At 32.9% G+C, this 20,192-nt stretch overlaps 1 long non-coding RNA gene across 1 annotated transcript; it reads left to right on the forward strand.

Moving 5' to 3' along the window:
* The first annotated feature begins 2,467 nt into the window (after window positions 1-2,467).
* Window positions 2,468-5,498, forward strand: LOC126706325 (uncharacterized). The gene is made up of 3 exons (XR_007648554.1): window positions 2,468-2,663; window positions 5,011-5,100; window positions 5,198-5,498. It is a non-coding gene; the product is annotated as an uncharacterized LOC126706325 (long non-coding RNA).
* The last annotated feature ends 14,694 nt before the right edge of the window (window positions 5,499-20,192 follow it).

Below are 20,192 nucleotides of genomic sequence, written 5' to 3' on the forward strand. Positions count from 1 at the left end.
AAAAAGAAAAAAAAAAGTAAAGCAGTTTCTTAGGAGTAAAACATGGGAGAGTGGAATTCAAACAATTTGTTATGAGTAAAATGTGGGAGTGGAATTCAAACGTGTTAAGGTTTTTTTTTTTTTTTTTTTTTTTTTTTTTTTTTGAATTTGAAAAGAAAAAGGGTCGGCCATAGTTTTTTTTTTTTACAAAACGTAGGATTTTTTTTTTTTTTATACAACGTGGCTTTTTTTTGTTTTTAGTCACCACCAACATTTCAAAATTAAATTTAAAAAAAAAAGAAAAAAAAAAAAGTAAAGCAGTTTCTTAGGAGTAAAACATGGGAGAGTGGAATTCAAACAATTTGTTAGGAGTAAAATGTGGGAGTGGAATTCAAACGTGTTAAGGGTTTTTTTTTTTTTTTGAATTTGAAAAGAAAAAGGGTCGGCCATAGTTTTTTTTTTTTACAAAACGTAGGATTTTTTTTTTTTTTTATACAACGTGGCTTTTTTTTGTTTTTAGTCACCACCAACATTTCAAAATTAAATTAAAAAAAAAAAAGAAAAAAAAAGAGAAAGAGTTAACGTGATACATATATATATATATAAAAAAAAAAAAAAAGTAGAACTCAAATTTAGTGCAAATGCAGTTAGAAATAGATAATTGTGGTTAACCTTTTGATAAAATGAAAAACCTTTTTTTTTTTTTTTAAAGAAATAATAAAATTAAAAACCTAATAAGAGAGTGATGGACATTGTTGACCTTATTTTTTTTTTAAAAAAACTCACTATCTATTCATGAGGTGATCATGGTTATAATTTCTTAAAATGTAAACAAAGGCTATTAAAAGAGGTAAGGGAAGTCATACTGTTTAACTGTTGGAGAATGATTTTGAATACTTCTTTTGTAGCATAAGACAACCCTGTCTTTGGATCACAATACCTACAACATGAAATGACAATTCATTAAGAAGTACAATGGTGGAGTATATGAAGGAACCATTTATTTCAAAATTACATTTTAAAATAAAGAAGAAGGGGAAAAAAAAAAAAAAAAAGAGTTAACGTGATACATATAAGAAAAAAAAAAAAAAAAAGTAGAACTTAAAGAAAGTGAATCATAAACAAAAGAAAAGAAAATAAAGAGGAACTTGCAAAAGATAGAACCTGAAAATTTGTTGAAGCCTCTGACAGTAAATATCTTTAATATGAAGAAAAAGAGAAGATGATGTAGAGCTAAACTAAATGTCTTTAATTTGAAGAAGAATGAGAGAGAGAAAGTGAGATAGAAACTGTAAAGCGTACGTGAGTTTGTGGTTTTAAAGTGTAGGAGATTTAATTTACATATCTATCCTCGGTGGTTGAAAACTTGTAAGTGGGTATGATGAGGGTATCTTAGGCATGAAAAATGTGGAATCCAAACAGGAGAAGCCCCTTAAATAGTAGTATAGATAAAGAAAAATAAACTTTAGTTACAGTTATTTGGGGTTAAGACTTCAAAAGTTTTTAAAGAAATATAATCATAATGTTTTAAGCATAGTTATAAAAACTGTACCAACGGTTAACTCGACTGAAAAATTGGTTCACTGGATCATTAGTTCAACCAGTTGTTTATTGGTTGATTTGTAGGTTTGTTAATTAATTAAATGATATATTTAATAATTATAAAAAGCAACTAAAATAAAATAAAAACACTCCATTTAGGTAAATTAAAAAATTGTTAAAATAAAAAATTGCATCATATGACATAAAATTAGAGAGTACAGAAAAAAAGAAAAAGAAAAAACACACACACACATACACAAACAAAATCTCTCATAGAAATTCAAAATAAATTTTTAACTTAATCATTAAATCCTAGAGCATAACAAAATTATTTAAATCTCTAAAGACAACTGATGATTAAAATCAATCAAGTGTTATCATTGTGATATTGGTTGCTCTTGTTCTATGCGGACCAATCTGTATTTTTTTGGTTTTATCTGCGGGTTAAAAAGATTAACATGTGCAATCCATCAATTTACCTGTTTTGATAATGAGTTATTGCATATTTGGTATTTTACACCAAACCATTCCAGAAAATGCTTTGGTTCATGGTTTAACTGGTGGTTTGGTACAGTTTTTAAAACTATGGTTTTGAGAACCTCAATTGAGTTAAATTTTATGACATTATCAAAAGCTTAATTAATTAAATATTAAAATAATGTTAATCAATGTTTGTTTGTGATTTGTGAGTGTGGCATGATAAAATATAAATTAGTTATTTCCTAATAAATTTTTTTTTAAAAGAAAAATAATAAATTGTTAGGATTTTAAAAATTGGGTCATTCTACTGTACCCCTTATTTTTTTTAGGGGGTACGGTACCCACCCAAATCTATACCGTTAATTAGTGTTATTTTAATTGTGACCGTTGATTTAAGTTTAGTGCGAAACCTGTTACCGAGAGACTAGGTTAGTATATAAAAGCCAAAAAAAAAATCGAAAAACAGGTGATTCTCTCTTTAACTTCATATCCTTTCTCTCTCTCTCTCTCTCTCTCGTGTGCTCCCTCTTTTTCCTTCTCTTAAAAAACCTCAAATTGCTTCTTCTCCCATGTCCGTCAACTTCACTTCATCCCATCAGCGTCCTCATTTACTCACCGCTGAGGGTTTTTTAAGGGATCAACTCGTTTTGATTTTGTTTAAGGTAAGAATCAAACAAAACCCTAATTTCTCTGTCATTGTTTTGTGCCCCTTTTTCTTTTTTGATTTTTGAGAAAATTTGGAATTTCGCTCTTAAATTTCATTTCACTGTAACGTTGGCAAATTTCGATGCTGGTGAGGTTCCAATTTTGTTCTTTCATATAAGTGGCACAGAAGGTGCTTGTTGAAATGCTTTTTAGGGATTCAATTTTTCCAAAACTTGTGGCTTTGTGTTCTGCTCATCAGGGGGTGTGGGTTCTTGTTAGTGTGGTGTTGAAATTTTATTTGTATTTATTTTATTTTATTTTATTGGTTAGCAGAGGAAAAAGGCATCTATGTATTTAAGGGGGAAGGGTTTTTATAAAGAAATTAATTTTTTCTTTAATGTCCTAGGGAGGACACGGGTATAGAGTTGCTATTTCTTTGTTTCTATTTCATTTCTTTTCTATGTGGTGTCCAACTAAGTTGTAATTCTGTAGCTGTTGCAGCATCTCGGAATCAAATTTTGAATTTTGTTTTGAGTGTTTTCTAGTTTTAGAGTTTTAGAGTTTGAGAGCTGTTGTGTTGCATTTAGGCTAGTACAGAATTGGGTTTTTTGTACTTTTGGTTGCTATTTGCATCTCAGGTTGTTTCTGGTGTCTGTGCTAATAAAATTTTCTGATTTATCAAAAAAAAAAAAAAAATTTAAGAGATTGTAGATCAAAATAACGAAATTTTTAGAAACATCATGTTATTTTATATTGACATGTTGAATCAGTCAATAGCATTTTTGGATGGCCAACTAGAATGAAACGGACTACTACTTTTTATGCTAGTGCTTACTCAATGGCAAGGTTTTTTTTTTGTTTTTTGTTTTTTTGTTTTATATTTTTTTATGACTGTCTCACTACGTAAATTTAGTTGCTCATGTCATAGACCTGCTCATGTCCAATTTCAAGGCACACATTACCTCTCTCCCTTTTTTTTTTTCTTGATAAAAGAAAAAACCTCACTGCCATATAGCACTTTGAAGTGATGTGATTATCAACTTGAGACCAGGCTTAAGTCGATTCACCGGGACTTTTGCAGCAACTTGTTCCTAGTCACTTCAATGCATTGCCCATATGCCTGCTTGAGTCTTGATATTCTGTTATTTGGGTAAATGTTAGTGCAAACCGATTATTGCATACAACTATGCACACACTTCTTGCACTGAAATCATGACAGTTATGTGCTACAATTGGTATGTGTCAGTATGAAATAAACATTGCCCATATTATTTACTCTTCTTTTCTTCACCAGCCTATGGAAGTACTTGTTTTATAGGGTTTTAACTTAAATTAGCACAATCCTATTTACTAAGCAAATAGCACGATTTTTACATTCCATCCATTGATGAGACCGGCTGAATCAACCCTTACAATTGGAACTGTTGCTGTTTCAATCAATCTGACCATTTCACATGCCACTGAACTGAGTTCATCTATCCCCTGCATCTCAGTATCATTCTACTGAATGAACTTCAATGCCTTAGAATCACTGTCCTCCATATCCTGAAATGAGTCTCTCATAATAAGCTGCAAAGATTGAATGGCATTAATTTCTGAAACCTCCCAAGGCAAGCAAATAGGCAAAATAGCCAACAACCCCACCAACAGATTCCCTCACGCCTTAAACCATTGCACTTCTTATTCTTCTTTACTCACCAGATCCTAGGACTTTTTCTCTCCCAATTTAGACCAATAGACTGAGAGGAGGTCAAAAGCTAAAGCTAAAGCTATAGCTAGGTAGTTCTATACTATACTTCTTTGGATTTCTATTATGGTGCCTGCTTTGCTTGCTTTACCTCTAATCATAACATAGTCCCTCCATCCCATGTGTGTTGTTGCAGTGAAAATTTGCATAGCGTGTAAATATATGAGTTCCAAGGTCAGGCTGCTACTGGCTTGGACTTTGAGAGACTTGATTAAAGAGGTGGACAAAAAGACACCCATATTTTTACTCATAACTGAGATTTTCAGAAAGCTTTTGCGGGCCATATTGGCCTTTTCTTTAATTTAAAAAGCAGACACACTTTCTTAAGTGTTACTCTAATTCAAGGGATATTTGAATTGCTTTATTAATTAACTTCCTCCTTTATTTTTTTTCTTCTTCTTTGGCCCTTATGTTCCTCCTTTGTTTAATTTGATTGAATGTTCCTATTGCTGTCCGGAACTTGAATTTTTTTTTGTTGTTAACTTCCCCCCCCCCCCCCCCCCCTCATTGTTCGACAAATAATAAACATTTCTAGGATCTTTCAACTGTGAAATTTATTTACTTTTTAATGTATGTTATTGCTTACCTTGTTTTTATTTCATGCTATATTGCGATAGGAGTATGGGGAGAGTGAAGAACATTGAAGAGCAAGATGCTCTCCAAGTTAGCCCTCCGAAAAGACCACTTGGATCATTTTTAATTTATTAGTAAGATTCACGCAATTCATTATATATTCACTTGTTTTACAGTTTTCACATAATTTGCTTTAACTGCTTCTTTATCAACAGTGTCTACTTTTTGTAGGAGAACTGGTCGGAACGTTTGCGATACAAGTTGGCATCAAATCTAGTGCTTTCAAAAGAAAATGAACAATGTTCCAAAATAATAGAAAATGCTAGAAATATTCCACTACATGATTATTTTCGGTCACTCAAATGACAGTGATTTGTATAAATTGATGACTGAATTTTTTGGAAAATGCTACAATTTAGTGAATTTTCTCTTTTATTGAAAGGGAGATTGAATTTGTATCATTCATGAATCATGATTACAAATGTATGTGTTGTATGCACACATGCAATCTAGTTGACAATTAGATTTGTGATGTTGCCCGTGTGAGGTTGGCTAGGAGTGCTCATGTTTACTGAAAACAATCGAATGTAATTGTTAACTATTGATAACATTGCATTTTGGTAGACTTTGAAATCTAAAATTATTTTGAAATGTAGTTATAGCTAAAATCATTAGCTATTTTAATTAGAATGCATAATTTATTTGCTTCTAAATTTTACACTCTTTCCCTTCATATCTGGGATATCAAGTTCTTCAAGAACATGCTTTAAGGCTTAAATTTGTTTAAAGTTTCAATTTCAAGTTCTTCAAGAAAACACACTAAGGCCTAAATTGTTTATGTTTTGATACTATTATGGTCATTTTCAAAATATTTAGTATTGTAATCATTCTAGGTATTTTTAGCGCTACTTTGTTTATTTTCAGTGATTTTTTTTTTATAAATTTTGAAAGTTTAAAAATGTATTTTAGTCATTTTATATATTTTTAGGACTATTTTTTGAAATCCTTAATTTTCAGGTATTTTTGTTAATTTTCAAGTTTGTAACTATTTTGGGAAAATTCATTGTTAACATTTTAATTATTACCAAGATTGTTATAAATCAATAAAAGTATATATGAAATTGGTATTGCCTAATGTGACTAAAAAATAATAGAACTATTTTTTTTTTTTTGAAAAAATAAATAGAACTATTGAATATAACAAAAGTATGATCATATGTGATTTGGTACTGCCCAATGTGACATTAGAACTATCAAATGTGAGAAAGAAATAATGGTACCATCAAATGTAACAAAAGTATAATCAAATGTGAAGTTAGTATTGCCTAATGTAACAATGAAACTGTCAAATGTGAGAAAAAAGTAAAGGTACTACCGAATGTGACAAAAGTACGGTCATTAGGTTCTAAGTGTATTTAAGTAATTTTTTAGTTTACGAGGTCATTTCGGTCATTTTTTAGGTTTCAGTGTCATTAAGTTATTTTTAGGTTCTAAGGGTCTTTTAGTAATTTTAAAGGGTTTCGAAAGTATTTTGGTCATTTTTAAGTCTTATGGGGTATTTTTGGTCATTGTTTTAGGTTTTTTGGTTATTTTGATCTTTTTTTTTTATGTTTTAGAGTAATTTTGGACATTTTTTTAGGTTTTAGGGTCATTCGGTCATTTTTTAGGTTCTAAGGGTATTTCGGTAATTGTTAAAATTTTTGGGTGTATTTTTGCCATTCTAAAGTTTAATGAGGTATTTTGGTCATTTTATAGGTTTCAAGAGTATTTCAAAATTTTTTAAGGTTTTAGGGTCATTTCGGTAATTTTTTAGGTTTAAGGTGCATTACAGTCATTTTTTAGGTTTAAAGGACATTATTATCATTTTTTAAGTTACAAGATCATTTCAGTCATTTTTTAGGTTTCATGGTCATTTAGGTAATTTTTTTTTGTATCTAAGGGTATTTTGATTATTTTTTAGGTTTAGAGGGTATTTCAGTCATTTTTAGATTTTAGGGTCATCGCGGTCATTTTTTAGGTTCTAAGGATATCCCAATAATTTTTTAGAGTTTTAGGGTTACTTTTGGTAATTTTTTAATTGTTAGAATGCGTTTTGGTAATTTTTGTATATTTAAGGGTATTTTGGAATTTTAGAGACTTTAGGAATATTTTTGTTATATATATTCTTCTATTATTAGGTAATTTGGTAGGGTTGGTTTGGGTTGGCTACACCCATATGTAATGTTGGTATGGCTTAATGTGATGATGAGACTGTCAAATGTGACAAAAAAATTGTTACATTATGTAGTTCCAACATCACATGTGAGGATGAAACCGTCAAATGTGATAAAAAAGTAAGGGAACTACCAAATGTGACAAAAGAATTGTTACATGTGATGTTGAAATTGCACAATGTGAGGATAGAACCGTCAAATGTGAGAAAAAAGTAAGGAAACCACTAAATGTGACAAAAGAATTATCACATGTGATGTTGGAACCACACAATGTGAGGATAAAATGGTCAAATATGAGAAAAAAAGTAAGGGAACTACCAAATGTGAGAAAAAACTATCACATGTGATGTGGGAGCTGCACAATGTGAGGATGGAATCGTCAAATGTGAGAAAAGAACTGTCACATGTGATATTGGAATTGCAAAATGTAAAGATGGAACCGTCAAGTGTGAGAAAAAAGTAAGGGAACCACCCAATGTGACAAAAAAATTGTCACATGTGATGTTGGAATTGCAAAATGTGAAGATGGAACCGTCAAGTGTGAGAAAAAAGTAAGGGAACCACCCAATGTGACAAAAAAACTGTCACATGTGATGTTGGAACTGCAAAATGTAAAGATGGAACCGTCAAGTATGAGAAAAAAGTAAGAGAACCACCCAATGTGACAAAAGAACTGTCACATGTGATGTTGGAACTATACAATGTGAGGATGGAACCGGCAAGTGTCAGAAAAAAGTAAGGGAACCACCCAATGTGACAAAAGAACTATCACATGTGATATTGGAATCACACAATGTGAGGATGGAACCGTCAAATGTGAATAAAAAAAGTAAAGGAATCACCAAATGTGAGAAAAAAAATGTCTCATGTGATGTTGGAACTGCACAATGTGAGAATGGAACTGTCAAATGTGAGAAAAAAGTAAGGGAACCACCTAATGTGACATAAAAACTATCATATGTGATGTTGGAACTACACAATGTGAGGATGGAACCGTCAAATGTGAGAAAAAAAGTAAGGGAACTACCAAATGTGAGAAAAAAACTGTCACATGTGATGTTGGAGCTGCACAATGTGAGAATGGAACTGTCAAATGTGAGAAAAAAGTAAGGGAACCACCTAATGTGACAAAAAAACTATCACATGTGATGTTGGAACTACACAATGTGAGGATGGAATCGTCAAATGTGAGAAAAAAAGTAAGGGAACTACCAAATGTGAGAAAAAAACTATCACATGTGATGTTGGAGTTGCACAATGTGAGGATGAAACCATCAAATGTGAGAAAAAAAGTAAGGGAACCACCAAATGTGAGAAAAGAATTATCACATGTGATGTTGGAACTACAAAATGTGCAGATGGAACCGTCAAGTGTGTGAAAAAAGTAAGGGAACCACCCAATGTGACAAAAGAACTGTCATATGTGAAGTTGGAACTGTACAATATGAGGATGGAACTATCAAATGTAAAAAAAAAGTAAGGGAACAACCAAATGTGACAAAAGAACTGTCACATGTGATATTGGAACTAGACAATGTGAGAATGGAACCGTTAAATGTGAAAAAAAAGTAAAGGAACCACCAAATGTGAGAAAAGAACTGTTACATGTGATGTTGGAACTGCATAATGTGAGAATGGAACCGTCAAGTGTGAGAAAAAAGTAAGGGAACCACCCAATGTGACAAAAGAACTGTCACATGTGATGTTGGAACCGCACAATGTGAGGATGGAACCGTCAAATGTGAGAAAAAAAAGTAAGGGAACCGCACAATGTGAGAAAAGAACTGTCACATGTGATGTTGGAACTACACAATGTGAGGATAGAACCATCAAATGTGAGAAAAAAGTAAGGGAACCACAAAATGTGAGAAAATAACTGTCACATGTGATGTTGGAACTGTATAATGTGAGGATGGAATCATCAAATGTGAGAAAAAAGTAACCTGATATAGCAGGTTACCTACTAGTGGGTACCGTACCCCCTTTTTTTTGGGGGGTACCGTAGAATTACCCTTAAAAATTATATAAAATATGTAATAAAAGTTTTTTTTTTTTTTTTTTGAGAAAGATATGTAATAAAAGTTAGATTCTAAAAGATGTGGTTATAAAGTGGATCTCCTATTTAATTGTCACCTTATTGTGCCAACTGCCAAGTGCACATACACTATTCAATTGTTACGAATACTATTTTATCCATTTTTTGGACAGAAATATCAACTTAATTGTCCTTATCAAATTTTATTTTACGGCTACTTTTTTTTTTTGAGAAAATATTTTTTACCGCTACTTAATATTATTATTATTATTATTGGATAGAAACACATGTTTAATGGTTTTTATCAACTTTTATTTTCTTCTTCTTTTTTTTTTAATTTTATTTTTTAGAATTAGACTCAAGTTCCTTTTATTATCATATTTTCTTATAACAAATGAAAACTAGCAGCACAATTCACACGATTTGGAAAAACAAAAGTTAATGGCATATGCATTATGCACCATTTGCTTCTCTTATCAAATGGCATTGATGTTTATGGCAAGGAGGGTCCACGTCAGGTGATCATGTTGCCAAACTGTACGACTCCAACAACTGGTGCCATAGCATTGTACTTATCTTTAGTTCTACTTGGAATAAAACTTTCTATCGTTTTAGTATACAAATGCATATATATATATATATATATATATATATAACTGGTGCCATAGCATTGTACTTATCTTTAGTTCTACTTGGAATAAAACTTTCTATCGTTTTAGTATACAAATGTAATATATATATATATATATATATATAAAATAAATAAATAAATAAAAATAAAAATAAAAATTTGCTTTATACATGCACAACAAGTACACAAAATCATACTTTTCCCTTTTTAGGAGTTACTCGAAATCTATATTTATCAACATATTAGAGTTTAACTTTCAATGTCTCTTTCAATCATCCCAAACTTTGGGTTTTGTTTATATATCAGTACATGTGTGACTAACATTAGTCTATAAATGTTTCTCAAAAAAAAAAAAAAAAAAAAAAAATAGTCTATTGTAGGGACACGATTTGCAGCCTAAGCCCAAAATGTATGAAATTTTGGCCCAGTGAGCTCCGTACAATAAATTTGTAGAGAGTGGGTCAAAGAACTAGACTTTAGTGAATTAGACAACGGCTAATATGGATGAACTCCTTGTCCGAGGAGGCACGTGCTCATATAAATCAAGTAAACAGAGTACAAGTGTAATTGTGATTGCTACAGTGTTCTTTCTCTGTTTTTTGATCCCTTTCCTCTAAGGTCTCTATTCTCATTTATACTACATCTCTTCCTTCACCTTTACCCTACATGTGGATAGTTGATGGTTTAGGCTGATACTTGTCCCATTAGCTTCCTCTAGAAGTCTTTGGAGGATGGTTATAAGGCTGGAAAAGTATTGTTCAGAGGTCACTTCCTTATTAATGCGGCCAGTGAATTAGCTATATAGCATTCAATGCTGTGGTAGCAGTTTTCCCTTAGATATTTTTGGGTTTCCATCTTTCTTGTACGTTTATGGTACACGTCCCTATCACTAGAGTTTTTTTGGAAGGTCACTTTGATCATTTGGAGGATGGTTATAAGGCTGGAAAAGTATTGTTCAGAGGTCATTTCCTTATTAATGCGGCCAGTGAATTAGCTATATAGCATTCAATGCTGTGGTAGCAGTTTTCCCTTAGATATTTTTGGGTTTCCATCTTTCTTGTACGTTTATGGTACACGTCCCTATCACTAGAGTTTTTTGGAAGGTCACTTTGATCATTAGGATCTATACCCGATCTGCGTTTAGCTTATCCGAGGAGATATTCCTCCTTGGATTTGGACTTCTCACATTCTCGGCCAAAGCCCCACGCTCTCGGCCAAAGCCCAAAACCCAATTGTATGATTTGGGCCCATGACCCCACAATAGTCCTTCAAAACTCCGGTTTTTTCCTCTCATTCGAGGAGAAAAGTGGCGTTTTGAATTCTTTAAGAGTTAATTCTACTTGATCCCTTGATTTGCACCCATGTGAGTGCCGTTTTACACTCCCCCATATTTGTACTATAAATTGCTCCTTTCAGAGCTACCAATCTGAGGAGTTGGTTATGATCTTGGGTTTGTCTTGACACTTTAGTAAGAAACAAATAGATAGCATAGAATGTTAACTTCCCCACATCATCTGGTCCGAGGACCAAGGCATGACTGAGGCTCAATTTAAACACTTGTAGAGTTGTCATGGAGTGTTAACTTCCTTCATCATCTGGTCCGAGGACCGAGGTATGATTGAGTTTCCGTTTAAACACTTGTAAAGATGCCCTTGAGTGTTAACATCTCCTTAGCATCTGGTCCGAGGACTACAGGCATGACTAATTTTGAGTTTAAACATTTGGAAGATGTCATTAAATGTTAACTTCCTTCGTCATCTGGTCCTAGGACTGAGGCATGATTGAGTTTCAGTTTAAACACTTGTAGAGTTGTCATGGGGTGTTAACTTCCCTCATTATCTGGTTTGAGGATCGAGGCATGATTGAGTTTGAGTTTAAACACTTGGAAGATGCCATTGTGTGTTAATTTCCCCAAAGTAGGAGGTCTGAAGGACTCGACATGCTAAGGTTCTGTTTAACCCCTTCAAAAGATGTCAGTGTGTGTTAATTTCCCTAAAGCAGGAGGTCCGAGGGACCCGACATAGTTCAGGTTCTGTTTAACTACTTCAAAAGATGTCAGTGTGTGTTAATTTCCCCAAAACAGGAAGTCCGAAGGACCCGACATAGCTGAGGTTCTGTTTAACCACTTCAAAAGTGTCAGTGTGTGTTAATTTCCCCAAAGCAGGAGGTCCGAGGGACCCGACATAGCTGAGGTTTTGTTTAACCACTTCAAAAGATGTCGGTATGTGTTAATTTCCTCAAAGCAGGAGGTCCGAGAGACCCGACATAGCTGAGGTTCTATTTAACCACTTCAAAAGATGTCAGTGTGTGTTAATTTCCCCAAAGCAGGAAGTCCGAGGGATCGAACATAGTTGAGGTTCTGTTTAACCACTTTAAAAGATGTCAGTGTGTGTTAATTTCCCCAAAGTAGGAGGCCCGAAGGACTCGACATAGCTAAGGTTCTGTTTACCCATTTCAAAAGATGTCAGTGTGTGTTAATTTCTCCAAAGCAAGAAGTCCGAGGGACCCAACATAGCTGAGGTTCTGTTTAACCACTTCAAAAGATGTCAGTGTGTGTTGATTTCCCCAAAGCAGGAGGTCTGAGGGACCCGACATAGCTGATGTTCTGTTTAACCACTTCAAAATATGTCGGTGTGTGTTAATTTCCCCAAAGCAGGAGGTCCGAGGGACCCAACGTAGCTGAGGTTCTGTTTAACCACTTCAAAAGATGTCGGTATGTGTTAATTTCCCCAAAGCAAGAGGTCCGAGGGACCCGACATAGCTAAGGTTCTATTTAACCACTTCAAAAGATGTCAGTGTGTGTTAATTTCCTTAAAGCAGGAGGTCCGAGGGACCCGACATAGCTGAGGTTCTGTTTAACCACTTCAAAATATTAGAAGATATCAATATATACCTTCCAGAAGTAGCCCCACTACGGAGCCCCTTTGATTTGCTACACCATCAACATATACCTTCCAGAATAAAGGTTCTTATAGGGAAATTGTGCCAACTGATTCTTCATCCATGCTCTTTGTTGCTGCCACTTCCTCTAATGGAGGTTCAGTGAACTTGGCCACCAGATTTGCGAGGACTTGGCCCTTGACAGAGATACGAGGCATGTGCTTGATGTCAGAAGCCCCTAGAATTGTGATCCTACCATACTTAACTGTTGCACTTACTATCACGCAAGCTCTTCCCACAGACGGCGCCAATTGGAGGGACACAATTTGCAGCCCAAGCCCAAAATGTATGGGATCTTGGTCCAGTGAGTCCAGTACAATAAATTTGTAGAGAGTGGGTCAAAGAACTAGGTTTTAGTAAATTGGACAATGGTTAATATGGATGAACTCCTTGTCCGAGGAGGCAAGTGCTCATATAAATCAAGTAAACAGAGTACAAGTGCAATTGTGATTGCTACAGTGTTCTTTTTCTGTTTTTCGATCCCCTTCCTCTAAGGTCTCTATTCTCATTTATACTACATCTCTTCTTTCACCTTTACCCTACATGTGGATAGTTAATGGCTTAGGTTGATACTTGTCCCATCAGCCTCCTTTAGAAGTCTTTGGAGGATGGTTATAAGGCTGGAAAAGTATTGTTCAGAGGTCACTTCCTCATTAATGCGGTCAGGAAATTAGCTACAGAGCATTCAATGCTGTGGTAGCAGTTTTCCCTTAGATATTTTTGGGTTCCCATCTTTCTTGTACGTTTATGGTGCACGTCCCTATCACTAGAGTTTCTTGGAAGGTCACTTTGATCATTAGGATCTATACCTGATCTGCATTTAGCTTATCCGAGGAGATATTGCTCCTCGGATTCGGACTTCTCACGCTCTCGGCCAAAGCCTCACGCTCTCAGCCAAAGCCCCACGCTCTCGGCCAAAGCCCAAAACCCAATTGTATGATTTGGGCCCAAAACCCAATTGTATGATTTGGGCCCATGACCCCACATCTATAAACTTATATATAAATATTTTACTACTGAATGCTTGAGAATGTATTAATAAATCATTTTAAGAAAATTTTTAATAGAAAAATAAAAGATTACTGATTTTTTTTTAATACAATTTTTTCAATTTTTTATAAATTTTTTTCTAAATGGTTAATAGAGCACCCATTAAAGAGACCCTCAACTAGTGCCAATTTAAAAACAACCTTTACATCAAAATTCATCTCTCTTATGAGACTAAGGTATCTTAGTTATATGTTTCTTAAATAAAAAGGTATCTGACTTATATTTAGGAAATACATCTATAATGCTATCATGTGGCATGATTCATGACCAAGTAACATTTGAATTGATAAGTTTTTCCAATTTAATCAAGTATTTTAAATCCAAATCTGAATTCAATAGGAAAAAGAAGTGTGAAAGAAAACTAAAATAATTAATTTTCCTAAAATGTTTCTATAACTCTAATAAGTAATAAACAGAAGGGTTTGATTTTGCTTTTATCCAAAGTTATGCATACCTACAATCTTATCCAAAGTTGTGTTTCTTTTTCCAATTAGTGGTTGAATTGTTCTCTCATGGCTGTCATAAATAAGAATTACATAAACTGTCGTTAATATGACAATTGATGATACATAAATTATTACACAATCATTCTATTAATTGTTATTTTTTAATAAAATTATATTCTATAAATTTACTAAAACTGGGCATTGAATATTGGGCATTCACCTAATTGTCAGTAAAATTATCTTTGAATTGTACAGCCTCATGATAACAAATGTTCTACTTTATTTATTCAGATCCAGTCATGTTTGCATCAACTAAAGCATAATTTTATCACCGTACATCGTTGGTGCGATGGTCACACTACAAGTATAAATGCTTGTGGGGTGTGGGGGTAAAGGCCGGAGTTCAAGTTTCCAGTAGGGAGTTTCACACACATATACACTTAGAATAGGATAGAGTATAAATTTTATTTTGTCAAAAAAAAAAAAAAAAAAAAAAACTAAAGCTTAATTCGAGTTCTGACAAATTAAATTTTGATTTATTTTTTACGAAAAGTTTTAAAATTTGGTAGTACTATTGTTTTTCTTAATATATATCAATGAATGAATGGGAATAAGAGAATTTAAATTTTGAACATTTTTGCTAAAAACATCAAAATATACTAATTAAGTTATAATGATCTTCGCATAATACTCCGATTTAAGTGATTAAACAATATAAATAATGTTCCTTTAGTCCCCGTAAAAAAAAAAAAAATCTTTTAGTCAGTCTATCATGACTCATCAGTGGCGACTCCAGGAATATTTTTCAAGGTGTTCTTAGGTGAGCTTGCTCTGTTACAATTTTTTTTTCTTTATATTCTCTTTTACAATTTTTTCTTTTTTAGATTTTAGTTCAATTTTTTTTTAAGCTTTTTCTTTTTGCTTGAAAGCAATGTTATGAATATTGTTTTGGACACTGTTTCGATTTGTTTAGTGGAACGGAATATTTCGGTACTGATCTATTTCGACGTACCATTTCAGGGTATTTCGGGGTTTCTAAAAAAAATTAAAAATAATATATATTTATATTTATATTTTCTTATACAACATAAAATTATTGATCCAAATAAGTAAACCTCAAATAAAACAAATCGTTTAGTTTTTCTTTTTTGACACTCAGATCATTTAGTTATTACATAACAATTACTGTTTTATAATATTAAAACATAAATATGTAATTAAATAATAAAAAACAACAACCAAAAATAGTACAATAAGAAGAAGGAGAAAAGGAAGAAGAAGAAGTAGGGGCGACCTTTGCGATGGTTGGATTTGTTCTTTAGGCATTCGACGCAGGTAATGACATGCTGTGCGGACGAGTTTTTCAGTTTAGGAATTTTTCTTTTTTGTCTTCTAAAAACTGGTACTGGCCGAAATGTAACAAATAATCCACCAAAATTTAATTTTGAGAAATGATATGTCCATAGCATTTTCACAACATTTTTATAACAAATCCTAAGTGGTAGGTTGTTACTGGTTATTATTATTGTCATAAAAAAGTAATCTTAGTGCTAGGTTCAAATTTGAACTAATAACAACTAATCAACTGTGATTTGTTATGAAAATATTGTAAAAATGTTGTGGACATAACATCTCTCTTTAATTTTATTGGCATAAAAAAATTTTGAGGGTGTTCTTAATTTTTTTGAGGGTGTTTTTTTTTTTTTTTTTTTTTTTTTAAGGTTGATAAATAAAAAATATTTAATTATTACATATATATATATATATATATTTTCAGGTCAGGGTGGTCCTGGGACCACCCTGACCTCTATGTGGCGCCGCCACTGTGACTCATAAGTCATTATCTTAATTTCACATTGCTTTCTTTGCCTATATAAAACCACAGATTCGCAAGCTCGTCCTCCATTCAAACTCAAAGCAACATTCTCTCTCTCTCTCTACACACAGGATATTAGTTATGGGCATCTGTGCATCTTCTCAATACACAGGCCAAGGTGGGATAACCCTTAAATGGCCATCCACAGTCAAGATAATTCACTTGGATGGAACACTCCAAGAGTTGAAGCACTCAATCAAAGCCGAACAAATCCTCTCCCAGAACCTTGGCTGCTTCCTCTGCAGCTCAGAATCCATGTACATCAACTCCCACATCCCCTTCATCCCCCAAAACGAAGAGCTAAAGCTGGGTCAAATCTATTTCCTCATGCCACTCTCTAAATCCCATCAAACACTTTCTCTCCAAGACTTGTGTACACTAGCCATCAAGGCTCATGCTGCTCTTACTCATTCAGAACCATCAACTACAAGAACCTCAAAATTGTCAAATAATTTTTGTACAACTCCGGCTGGGGTTAACATCTTTGGATTGAGTTCTACGCTGAGATGAGGCAACCGAAGACTTGAGTTCTAAATCAAACGAAGATTTAAAGTAAAGCACAACGAAGGAGCATGTGAACATCAACCAAAAACTTATGTTCTAAATTATACAAAGTTTTGGTGTTTTTGTTTTGTTTTGTTTTGTTTTTTAATTATTTTTTATTTAAGTTCATTGTAGCGTGCGCAAAGGCACATTATTGAGTACACAGGAATCTTCAAAAAGTGGCAGCCGGTCTTACTAGAAGCCAAGCAGGCTGAGCCCAAAGATATTATTGGGAAAGAAAAAAAGAAGAAGCACCAAAGATTGCCCCTTTATATTCTTTTTTACAATTTAAAGTCTAAATGCCCTTTCTGAATTAATATATGATACTGCTAGTAAAAAATCCTGGTGTGATTGAGATTGAATTTATACCATTATTATAGTAATGACCACTGACTTCAAAAGCTGATTAAAAACTTTTATTTTCTTAATTAAGCTGATTAGAGACTTCTTTTTTTGTTTCCACAATAGATATTAGTTGCAACACAGAACAAGTCTACTCTGCTCTTTGATGTCCCAAAATAAGGTCATTAATAAGTAATAAAAAAACATATATGGCTATTCCATCAGTCCTGCACTTTTGTAAGTCCTCGTGATGATCGAGTTCTTCCAGCTTGTAGGATTTATTCCCTCCGAACATCCAACTACTGTTTGGATTTTTTGACATTGTTGATTGTACGTTAAAAATCTTGGGCATGTGCACATAAAAACAAATTGAGACAAATGGACTGTTATTTTGGGGAAGGAGAACATTAATTTTCTATTAACAATAAGAAACATGGAACCATGATTCATGTTTTTCCCTTTGCATACAACGTAAAAGTTTCCCACTTATACATATTTTGGAATAGGTGATCATAATTATAACTATTGAAAGCTTTGTTGTTTGATTAATAACTTAAAAGCTTTCTAAAGAAATTGGGTTTTCTGCCATTTTAGAGAAGAGTACTGAACCATTGTTTTTCCTCATAGAAAAGAAAAAATAGTGATTGAAGAGATATGACGTGACACTGAAAACCAAAGGAATCGTTATCCAGCTCCTGTCATGATAGTGTCAAGACAAAAGGTAACGACATTCAAAAGAAAAAGGAACATTCAGGGTCCTCAAAATTCAAGCACGAAGAGATGTTGAGAACGATTGAAGAAGTTTAGTCCAAGCATCCACATAAAATATTGAAGCAGGCCGATCGACTTAGCACTTTACACCTTTTGGTTATTACTATTATTATTTTTTTTTTTCTAACTTTCTCGCCTCTTTCCTCCTTTGGCCATGGGTTTTCTCTAGAATTGAACAAATATATTCGCGCCGTTATCTGTAAAACGCGTGCATGTATAACGTGACATAAATATAAAGACAAAAGTTTGAAGATTGTACAGAAAATTCGACCTCATATTTTTGACCTCATATTTTTGTTGGTCTTCGTTGACTCTCTCTCTCTCTCTCTCTCTCTCTCTCTCTCTCTCTCTCTCTCTCTCTCTCTCTCTCTCTCTCTCTGAGTTAGATTGAAATTTTAATACACCTTATTAGTTTCGATTTGAGTTTAGTGCTCTACTACACAAAACAAACTTGAAAAGTGTTCGAAATTGACCATATATCTATTTTAATCTGTGTCTCATCCAATACATTATATATAGCATTAGACGAAAGTCTTACGCCTTTTTGTTTGCGATTATTCATATTCATATCAGTTTATACCTTGGTTGTATTATTGCTTCTTATTTTTTTAGTGCTCTAATCAACCTTATTCTTTGTGAACAACATTTTGATAAAATTAGATGTGAGGATATTAAAGTTTTCTTTTTTTGAGAAACAAGAATATTAAAGTTAATATCAATTACATTACAAAATACTTATAAACTAATGCAACAATAGATATAATTGATTTCTTTTAATTTCAATAATGTAATAAATTAACAACTGAATAACTGAATTAATTTTTTATTATTAGCTATACTTCAATTCATCAAATATACAATGTAATAACTTAACAACTGAATTAATTTCTTATAATTTTTTATACATCAATTCATCAAAATTATATAATAAATGGCTAATTACAACTTACTTACTTGTGGTTTGACCAAAATTTAAATTGTATATCTGTAGTTTAAAATTTAGCACTTTACCCACCTGAGCTTTACTCCATTAGACTTCCGTAACCCATATATCTATTTTCCGTTAAAAAAAACACATTTTAATTTGAAAACATAACATAAAATAGATCAAAAAGCTAGGGTTTGAAACTCTATGAACATTAACATGAAATTTAAAAGAAATACAAATTTCAAACAAACAAAAAGGACATAAAATTTAATTCGCTGCAATTCATCAAATGTAGCAAAAAGGAAAAAAAACCCAAGACCAAGAGTATGAAACTTTTTTGAGATAATAGATTGAACTTTATTGATGTAAACTATATGAATTACAAACTTGGCCGTGAGCAACATGGGCAGTACAAGAGGACCAAGAAAAAAAAAAAAAAAAAGCGGTAAAACCATCCACAGACCAATCTAGAAAAAAGAAAAGAAGAAACAGTAGAAACACAGACAGCAGTGCAGAAAGAACAAAAACACCTAGCAGCAGTAACAACAATAAAGCTATGTTTGAAGTCTTTCTTAATTACAAAATGTAGGCTAGTGTAATGAATTTACGTCTCCACACGTTCACAAAGTTGGGTACTCATACATATCTCTCTCTCTCTCTCTCTCTCTCTCTCTCGTTGTGTGTGTGACTTGGCTTCTATGCTTGAAATAGAATGGGTAATATATATAGCAATTAGGCTATGCCCAAGAGCATTGTTCATAGCAATGTTCATCCATTTTGAAAAATTTCAAACCCTAGCTTTTTGATTTGTTTATGTAATGTTTTTTTTTTTTTTTTTTTTTTTTTTTTTTTTTTAATTAAAATGTGTTTTTAATGGAAAAGACAAATGTGGTTTACGGAAGTCTAATGGAGCAAAGTTTAGGTAAGTAAAGTGCCAAATTTCAAACCACAAGTAAACAACTTAAATTTCGACCAAACCACAGGAGAGTAAGTTGTAATTAGCTCTATAATAAAATTTGTAATCTCATTAATATAGTCACTCAAAAATAAATAAAGTACAGATTATTATCATGCCTGTAGTACACATATTTGGGAAGTGGAGGGGAAGTTTTTAATTATTATATGCATCACCACTTTGTTGCTATCAATCTGTCAAACTCTCTGATTTGGGTAGTGTAAAGTTGTGATTTACAACTATGTTTTATGTTGGCTTTATTCCATGACAAAAAGTATTGTAATTGCTTTAGTTTTGTTCATTGTATTTTGTGGGATTTTATTGTATTGAGTTTAATATTAAGTTGGTGAAGAATCAAGCTTAAATGAAGAATCAGTAGATTTCGTGAGAAGCTCGTAAGAAACTAACTCGTGAAAGAGCCACGTAAGGAGCACATGGTTGGAAGCTGAAGAGTCATGCCAGGTTGTTGTTTTTGCGAGTGTCTTGTGGGTAAGGC

This window comes from Quercus robur, chromosome 11 (assembly GCF_932294415.1).
Source record: "Quercus robur chromosome 11, dhQueRobu3.1, whole genome shotgun sequence".
NCBI lineage: Eukaryota > Viridiplantae > Streptophyta > Magnoliopsida > Fagales > Fagaceae > Quercus > Quercus robur.